Genomic DNA, 8,249 nt, shown 5'->3' on the forward strand with positions numbered 1-8,249 from the left:
TCACTCCGTTACCCAGTATGGCTACATTGTTCACCCCATTACCCAGTATGGCTACATTGTTCACCCCATTACCCAGTATGGCTACATTGTTCACCCCATTACCCAGTATGGCTACATTGTTCACCCCATTACCCAGTATGGCTACATTGTTCACCCCATTACCCAGTATGGCTACATTGTTCACCCCATTACCCAGTATGGCTACATTGTTCACCCCATTACCCAGTATGGCTACATTGTTCACCCCATTACCCAGTATGGCTACACTGAACTTTCCTTGAGAACTCACTATGCTTTTCTTTCTGAAGCCTTCTGTATTTATTCCCAGCTTGGCATTTTTCTTCCTGCGCCTGGCAGGACCATTAATAACCAATAGGCTATGTCGTGACATTTTAATGTATTTCTAGGGAATTGAACCACTCAGACGGTTTATGTCCCACAATAGCCACTCTGAGAGAATGTTACTGTAATGAATGATCACAATATCCCTCCCTGGAGACTACTGATGGTCTTCTCCTGGAATATCTCCTCTTTGCTCTGCTAATAGATCCTAATTCTAAAGATCCATTCAGTTGGTCTATTAATAATCAAGGCAGCACCAGTTAGAGGAAATAAGAGAGGGAGAGAGATGAAGAGATAGAGAAATAGCTCTCTCTCTCTTTCTCTTTCTCTATGTGAAACAAAGGTGTTAGAAGTTACCACAGGTGAGGCTTTCCACAGGGCAGTAGTTTGGCAACTAGCTGCATCTCAGATCCAGTGCTTTATTTGAGGTTTGTCCAGGTCCTTAGGACTTCCGGAGATTATTTCAATACTGGCCACTAGGGGGCAACAGTGAGCACTATTACCGTCAAGTAGGCTCACGTCTTGCTAAGGTGTTTTGGATGGGGATGACGGATGGGTGTAAACAATGACCTCCGGCTCCAAGGATCAAGGGTTCAATCCCAGTGTTAGGCACTGTTCATTTAAAAAAAAAAATATTACCTTTACTTTAACCATTCGGAATTAATGCCTAAACCTAACCGTCAAGTTGTTTTAGTTTTAACCCTGTCCCAAACCCTAAACCTTAACAAATCAGAATTAATGCCTAAACCTAACCGTCAAAATCCCCACTGTTGCATTCACCTACTTGGGAGAAGGAAGGTAGCAGCTATATCAACTCTAGGCTGTCTGTGTGAATGCGAACATGTGACATTGGAGGCTGGTGGGAGGACCTATAGGAGGACAGGCTCATTGTAATGGCTGGAATGGAATCAATAGAACGGAGTGAAGTGGTTTCTATATGTTTGATATGTTTGATACCTTTCCATTCATTCCATTCCAGCCATTACAATGAGCCAGTCCTCCTATAGCTCCTCCCACCAGCCTCCACTGACATGTGAATAGCTAAAGCCAGACATAACTGTGACGTGTGGACTGCAGGACACCTCTGTAAACAAATTAGGGCAGTACTGGAGTTTTACTCACACACATGCGCACACATACTCTCTCTCGTGCTCTTTCGCTCTCTCTCTCACATGCACACACACACAGGGCATCCTGTGGCTAGCTTTTTCCCTACTTCCTTCACTCGCATCCTCTCTTCCCCCTCACATTCCCCCATCTGCTCCATTCTTCTCCATTCTCCCTTTCCTGAGTGTAAAAAACACTGCCTGGTTTCTTCTTACCATCTCCTTCTTCCTCCTACCTTCCTCTTATTTTCTCCGCCATCCACCATTCTCCCCTCTACCTTCATCCACCATTCTCCCCTTTTCATTCATCCACCATTCTCCCCTCTACCTTCATCCACCATTCTCCCATTTTCATTCATCCACCATTCTCCCCTCTACCTTCATCCACCATTCTCCCCTTTTCATTCATCCAACATTCTCCCCTCTACCTTCACCCACCATTCTCCCCTTTTCATTCATCCACCATTCTCCCCTCTACCTTCATCCACCATTCTCCCATTTTCATTCATCCACCATTCTCCCCTCTACCTTCATCCACCATTCTCCCCTTTTCATTCATCCAACATTCTCCCCTCTACCTTCATCCACCATTCTCCCCTTTTCATTCATCCACCATTCTCCCCTCTACCTTCATCCACCATTCTCCCCTTTTCATTCATCCACATTCTCCTCTTTTCATTCATCCACCATTCTCCCCTTTTCATTCATCCACCATTCTCCCCTCTACCTTCATCCACCATTCCCCCCTCTTCATTCATTCATCCACCATTCTCCCATCTTTCTTCATTCTCTATTCTTTCCATTTACAGACAGAACCCTCTTATAGCCTCTAGTGACACAGCTGTCCAGTGCACAATGTGATGGAGGCATTAGTCACCGTATCTATTGTGAGTCTCAGTAGTCTAACCCAGTGACAGGATCACTGCAAGGATCCCATTACACTCTGTCTGTATCCTGTCACCACTCTCACACACTACTGTTGATCAAGTGGTTGTCACTATTTGGCCACGCTAGAATGGACAGAACCGTTAGCTCCACCAATACATTTGCTATTTTTTCCTTGTTTGACTCTTACGACTGATTAACTGTGAACAAGTTTTCTGTCCCATGTTCTTTATCATACATGCAATAGATTCAGAGATCCATGGTTGTAATGCGCTGAGTGCCCTGTATAGTATTTCATCCTCCATGACATGTTTATAATTACTCCCCTGTATTCACCATGGTAATATCATATCATATAAACATGTCACTTCTGTGATGCAACTCTGAAATGACACACAAACACACACACATACATGTACACACACATAAACACAGACAAACACACACACATACACACGCAGAGGAATGACTGTTATCTTGTGTGTTGAGAGGGAGAGAGACATGGGGAGGGGGGGTAGCTCTCTTTACTGGATTGGCCCCTGACAGACCTGAGCTTAGATTCTCTCTCTCTCCCTTTCTCTCCCCTCTCTCTCTCCCTCTCTTCATCAATCCAATGAAGCACTGGCATGTGACCGTCGGCCCATAACTCTGTGTGTGTCTGACACGTGTGAGAGACGGTGTGTTTGTTTGTGTGTGTGTGTGTGTGTGTGTGTGTGTGTGTGTGTCTGTCTGATGAGCTCAGAGAGAAACTCTTCACCTTCACTGAAAGTTGAATCTGTGTTGCCTCACCTTCAATCAGAGTTAATGGAGCCACTGGCACACTCACTTCAGTCTCCGTAACACCAGCACCCCCCACCCAGCCTAAACCAGACCCACCCCCCAACCAAGTGCTGCCAGTAAGCTGCCTCAGGAAGCCCCCATCCCACCCTTCTTGTATAGAAATGGACTGCCAGCCAAGATGTTGAACTGACAGACACGAGCAGAGGAGGTGGATGTGAGTGGGTGTGGTGTTGGAAGAGTTCCATACACACATTTTATATATGATTCAGAAGCTATTCATATATCCAGCTGGTCTGGCTGGTGAAAGGCATTTCATCAGACTGAGACCTTAGCTGACCAGTGGCTGACCAGTGGTTCTCCTCACCAGTGGTTCTCCTGACCAGTGGCTGACCAGTGGTTCTCCTGACCAGTGGCTGACCAGTGGTTCTACTGACCAGTGGTTCTCCTCACCAGTGGTTCTCCTGACCAGTGGCTGACCAGTGGTTCTACTGACCAGTGGTTCTCCTCACCAGTGGTTCTCCTGACCAGTTGCTGACCAGTGGTTCTCCTCACCAGTGGTTCTCCTGACCAGTGGCTCTCCTTACCAGTGGTTCTCCTGACCAGTGGTTCTCCTCACCAGTGGTTCTCCTGACCAGTGGCTCTCCTGACCAGTGGTTCTCCTGACCAGTGGTTCTCCTCACCAGTGGTTCTACTGACCAGTGGTTCTACTGACCAGTGGTTCTCCTGACCAGTGGCTCTACTGACCAGTGACTCTACTGACCAGTGGTTCTCCTGACCAGTGGTTCTCCTGACCAGTGACTCTCCTGACCAGTGACTCTCCTGACCAGTGACTCCTGACCAGTGACTCTCCTGACCAGTGACTCCTGACCAGTGACTCTTGACCAGTGACTCTCCTGACCAGTGACTCTCCTGACCAGTGACTCTCCTGACCAGTGGTTCTCCTGACCAGTGACTCTCCTGACCAGTGACTCTCCTGACCAGTGACTCTCCTGACCAGTGGTTCTCCTGACCAGTGACTCTCCTGACCAGTGACTCTCCTGACCAGTGGTTCTCCTGACCAGTGACTCTACTGACCAGTGTTTCTACTGACCAGTGACTCTACTGACCAGTGACTCTCCTGACCAGTGGCTCTACTGACCAGTGACTCTCCTGACCAGTGACTCTCCTGACCAGTGGCTCTCCTGACCAGTGACTCTCCTGACCAGTGACTCTCCTGACCAGTGTTTCTCCTGACCAGTGGCTCTCCTGACCAGTGTTTCTCCTGACCAGTGACTCCTGACCAGTGACTCTCCTGACCAGTGGCTCTCCTGACCAGTGACTCCTGACCAGTGACTCTCCTGGTCCAATGGCTCTCCACCAAAGTGCTGTTTGGTAACTAATGCAGCAGGCAACACTTCTCTCATAGTCACACACACACACTCACGCATGGATGCACACACACTCACGCACGCACGCACGCACGCATGCACACACACACACACACACACACCACGACCCCTTCATGACCCAGCAGGAAATACAGGGGTATAACCGAGTTGTAATGGAAGGTCTTGCAACACTTTTCTACAGCTGTATACTTCCCCTCAGCAGGAGAAGGATTCAATATTGCTTTAAGCAGTTAAGGAGCATCGCTTACTGGCTGGCAGAAATCTGGCCTGAATACAAGCCATTCCATTAGTGAAATTACCCTGATAGATAGAGAGATATGGAGAGAGACAGAGATGGATGGAGGGAGAGAAAGAGAGAGGGGAAAGAGGGAGGGACAGAGGGAGAGAGAGAGAGGAAGGGATGAGAGATAAAAAGAGAGCGATGGAGAGAGAGATGGATGAAATGGTAAAGGGAGGGAGAGTGAAAATCAGTCATCCTTAAAGAAATGATCAATCTACTGTATCTGTTGTGACTCATTGTGCAGTGGTAATCCAATGGTATCCTTGGTAGTAGTTGGACAGATAGATTCCAGAATTATCTACTGCAGAGAATTTGCTTAGCACCAGTGAACGTCAGTAAGAGAACCTTAGTGTGGGGTAAATAATGATGTCCTCTCCTTATTGTGTTGGTCTGAACGTGCTCGGGCAGAAACACCAATTAGCATCAACAGCCAAGGATACGCAGCAGCTGAACAGAGCTCTCCCTTCACTGAATCTATCTACACTGAACCAAAATATAAGCACAACGTGTAAAGTGTTGGTCCCATGTTTCAGGAGCTGAAATAAAAGATCCCAGAAATGTTCCATATGCACAAAAAGCTAATTTCTCTCCAACTTTGTGCACAAATTGGTTTACATCCCTGTTAGTGAGCATTTCTCCTTTGCCAAGATAATCCATCGACCTGGCAGGTGTGGCATATCAAGAAGCTGATTAAACAGCATGATCATTACACAGGTGCACCTTGTGCTGGGGACAATAAAGGCCCCAACGCCGCAGATGTCTCACGTTTTGAGGGAGTTTGCAATTGGCATGCTGACTGCAGGAACGTCCACCAGAGCTGTTGCTAGAGAATTGAATGTTAATTTCTCTACCATAAGCTGCCTCCGATGTCAATTTAGAGAATTTGGTAGTTCGTCCAACTGGCCTCACAACCGCAGACCACGTGTAACACGCCAGCATAGGACCTCCACATCCGGTGGGGTGCTGAGGATTATTTCTGTCTGTAATAAAGCCCTTTTGTGGGGAAAAACTCACTGGGCCTGGCTCCCCAGTGGGTGGGCCTGTGCCCTCCAAGGCCCACCCATGGCTGTGCCCCTGCCCAGTCATGTGAAATCCATAGATTAGGGCCTAATGAGTTTATTTCAATTGACTGATTTCCTTATATGAACTATAACTCAGTAAAATCTTTGAAATTGTTGCATGTTGCGTTTACATTTTTATACAGTACATTACTGTCTTCTAACTGTGTGTGTGTGTGTGTGTGTGTGTGTGTGTGTGTGTGTGTGTGTCCTTTGTCTGGGCCAATTGACCACCTACTTTTTCCTATTGAAGAGAATTCTAGTTATAGTTACTATTTCACTCAGGTAAAGATAATGAGAGAAAGTGGATGTGTTGTATATGGTTCCCCATATGTGGCACTACTGTACTGTGAGCAGATGTTGTGTTCATGGAAGGCTCCTTGCTCCTGAGATGTTGGTTTGGGTAGCCAGGGTCCCTCTCGTTGAATAACTGAACAAATAAGTCATTTTTATAATACCTGCAATATATCATCTTGGCATGCCATTTAGTGTAACCCATAATAACTATCTGCCTCTCTGCTGTATATGAGTCATAAGGCGTCCTGTCAGTGTATCCCTAACCAACCGTCTCCCCAGTGTGTCGTGATCGAGAGAAACCGCTGTGCACACACAGCCCAAATCTAATCCAATGAGCAGCCTAAAGATATATGTATTGATCTGCTAGTCCTACTCTGCCTCTTTAGACTGAGAGACAAATAGCCTGTGTGTGTGTCTGTGTGTGTGTCTGTGTGTGTGTCTGTGTGTGTGTGTGTGTCTCTGTGTGTGTCTGTGTGTGTGTCTCTGTGTGTGTCTGTGTGTGTGTGTCTCTGTGTGTGTGTCTCTGTGTGTGTCTCTGTGTGTGTGTGTGTCTGTGCGTGTGTCTCTGTGTGTGTCTGTGTGTGTGTGTCTCTGTGTGTGTGTCTCTGTGTGTGTCTGTGTGTGTCTCTGTGTGTGTCTCTGTGTGAGTCTCTGTGTGTCTCTGTGTGTGTCTGTGTGTGTCACTGTGTGTGTCTGTGTGTGTGTGTCTCTGTGTGTGTCTCTGTGTGTGTCTGTGTGTGTGTCTCTGTGTGTCTCTGTGTGTCTGTGTGTGTGTGTCTCTGTGTGTGTCTCTGTGTGTGTCTCTGTGTGAGTCTCTGTGTGTCTCTGTGTGTGTCTGTGTGTGTCACTGTGTGTGTCTGTGTGTGTGTGTCTCTGTGTGTGTCTCTGTGTGTGTGTCTGTGTGTGTGTCTGTGTGTGTGTCTGTGTGTGTCTCTGTGTGTGTCTGTGTGTGTGTCTGTGTGTGGGTGCGTGTGATTTTTAGATTGAGAGACTAATAGCTCTTTCACCTTTCTCAAGGAATCCCTTTAATTTCGCATGGTGAGGGAGAGAGAGAGAGAGAGAGCGGCATACTAAGAGTGTCATACTGATGTTTTCATTGACACAACTGAGTCTGTATTACTTTGGCCTGAGCTAAAATTATACAAAGAGGGATTGGACAGTAGCTAGTGTCATAAAGAGACCAAGAAGTAGACATTAGAGCCAACTGGTCCAGTAGTTTCATTTAGTTCCATTTAGTTTCATTCAGCAAGGAGTCCCATTGGCTCCCAGTGTTATCTTAGTCCTGGATCAAAGTCTTTGATTGCCCCTTCCTCTCTTTTATTCTCTTCTCTTTTTTCTCTCCTCTGTCGTTCCCTCTGTTATGCATGGTAAAGTGTGTGTACTGTGTGAATTATACTGCCATCTTTTTCTACCACTATTATGTAACATCATCCATCTCCTTGAAGTCTTGTCTTTTATGTTTGCCATTTTGTCAAATAAATCAATGCTCAGACGACATGTTTATCTATTAACTATTTAAAAATCATTGACAGGCCGATGAAACACTGAAGTAGATTTTATTACATATTCAATTTGGTTGATGTAACTCTCTGCTTCTGGAAACCAAGCACTTCCTCTTTCTTTGGATAACAAGGTTTGAGACAGTAAATACTCTTCTCTGTGTGTTTGAAGACATTTATTGTTGGTTTATTTGAAGCAGACCTGTCAGTCCAATACGAACCTGTCTATGGTGGGTTTCTGAAGATGGCAGTGCCCTTTTTACTAGGTCATAACTTGTAAATAAGCATTTCACGGTAAGGTGACCTGTTGTATTCGGCACGTGACAAATACAATTTGATTTGATTTAACTACCTGGGTCTATAGGGTTTGCTTAGATAGTGTGTTGAAACAAAAGCATGTTGAACTCTATGCTTGTAAGTGTTCTGTTCCACGACCGGTTGTTATTAAATATCCTAAATTGGTTTCCAGTCTTTGTCGTTTTGTACTCATTATCTACATATCATCAAATATTAGAACCCTACAGTCAGAAATCTAGAGCAGCCCCATCCCGGACACACACTGCACTAAGACGTGTGCGTGCTCCCCCCCCCCCCCCTACACACACACACCCCTA

Source organism: Salmo trutta, chromosome 24 (assembly GCF_901001165.1).
Source record: "Salmo trutta chromosome 24, fSalTru1.1, whole genome shotgun sequence".
In the NCBI taxonomy this organism is placed as follows: Eukaryota; Metazoa; Chordata; class Actinopteri; order Salmoniformes; family Salmonidae; genus Salmo; species Salmo trutta.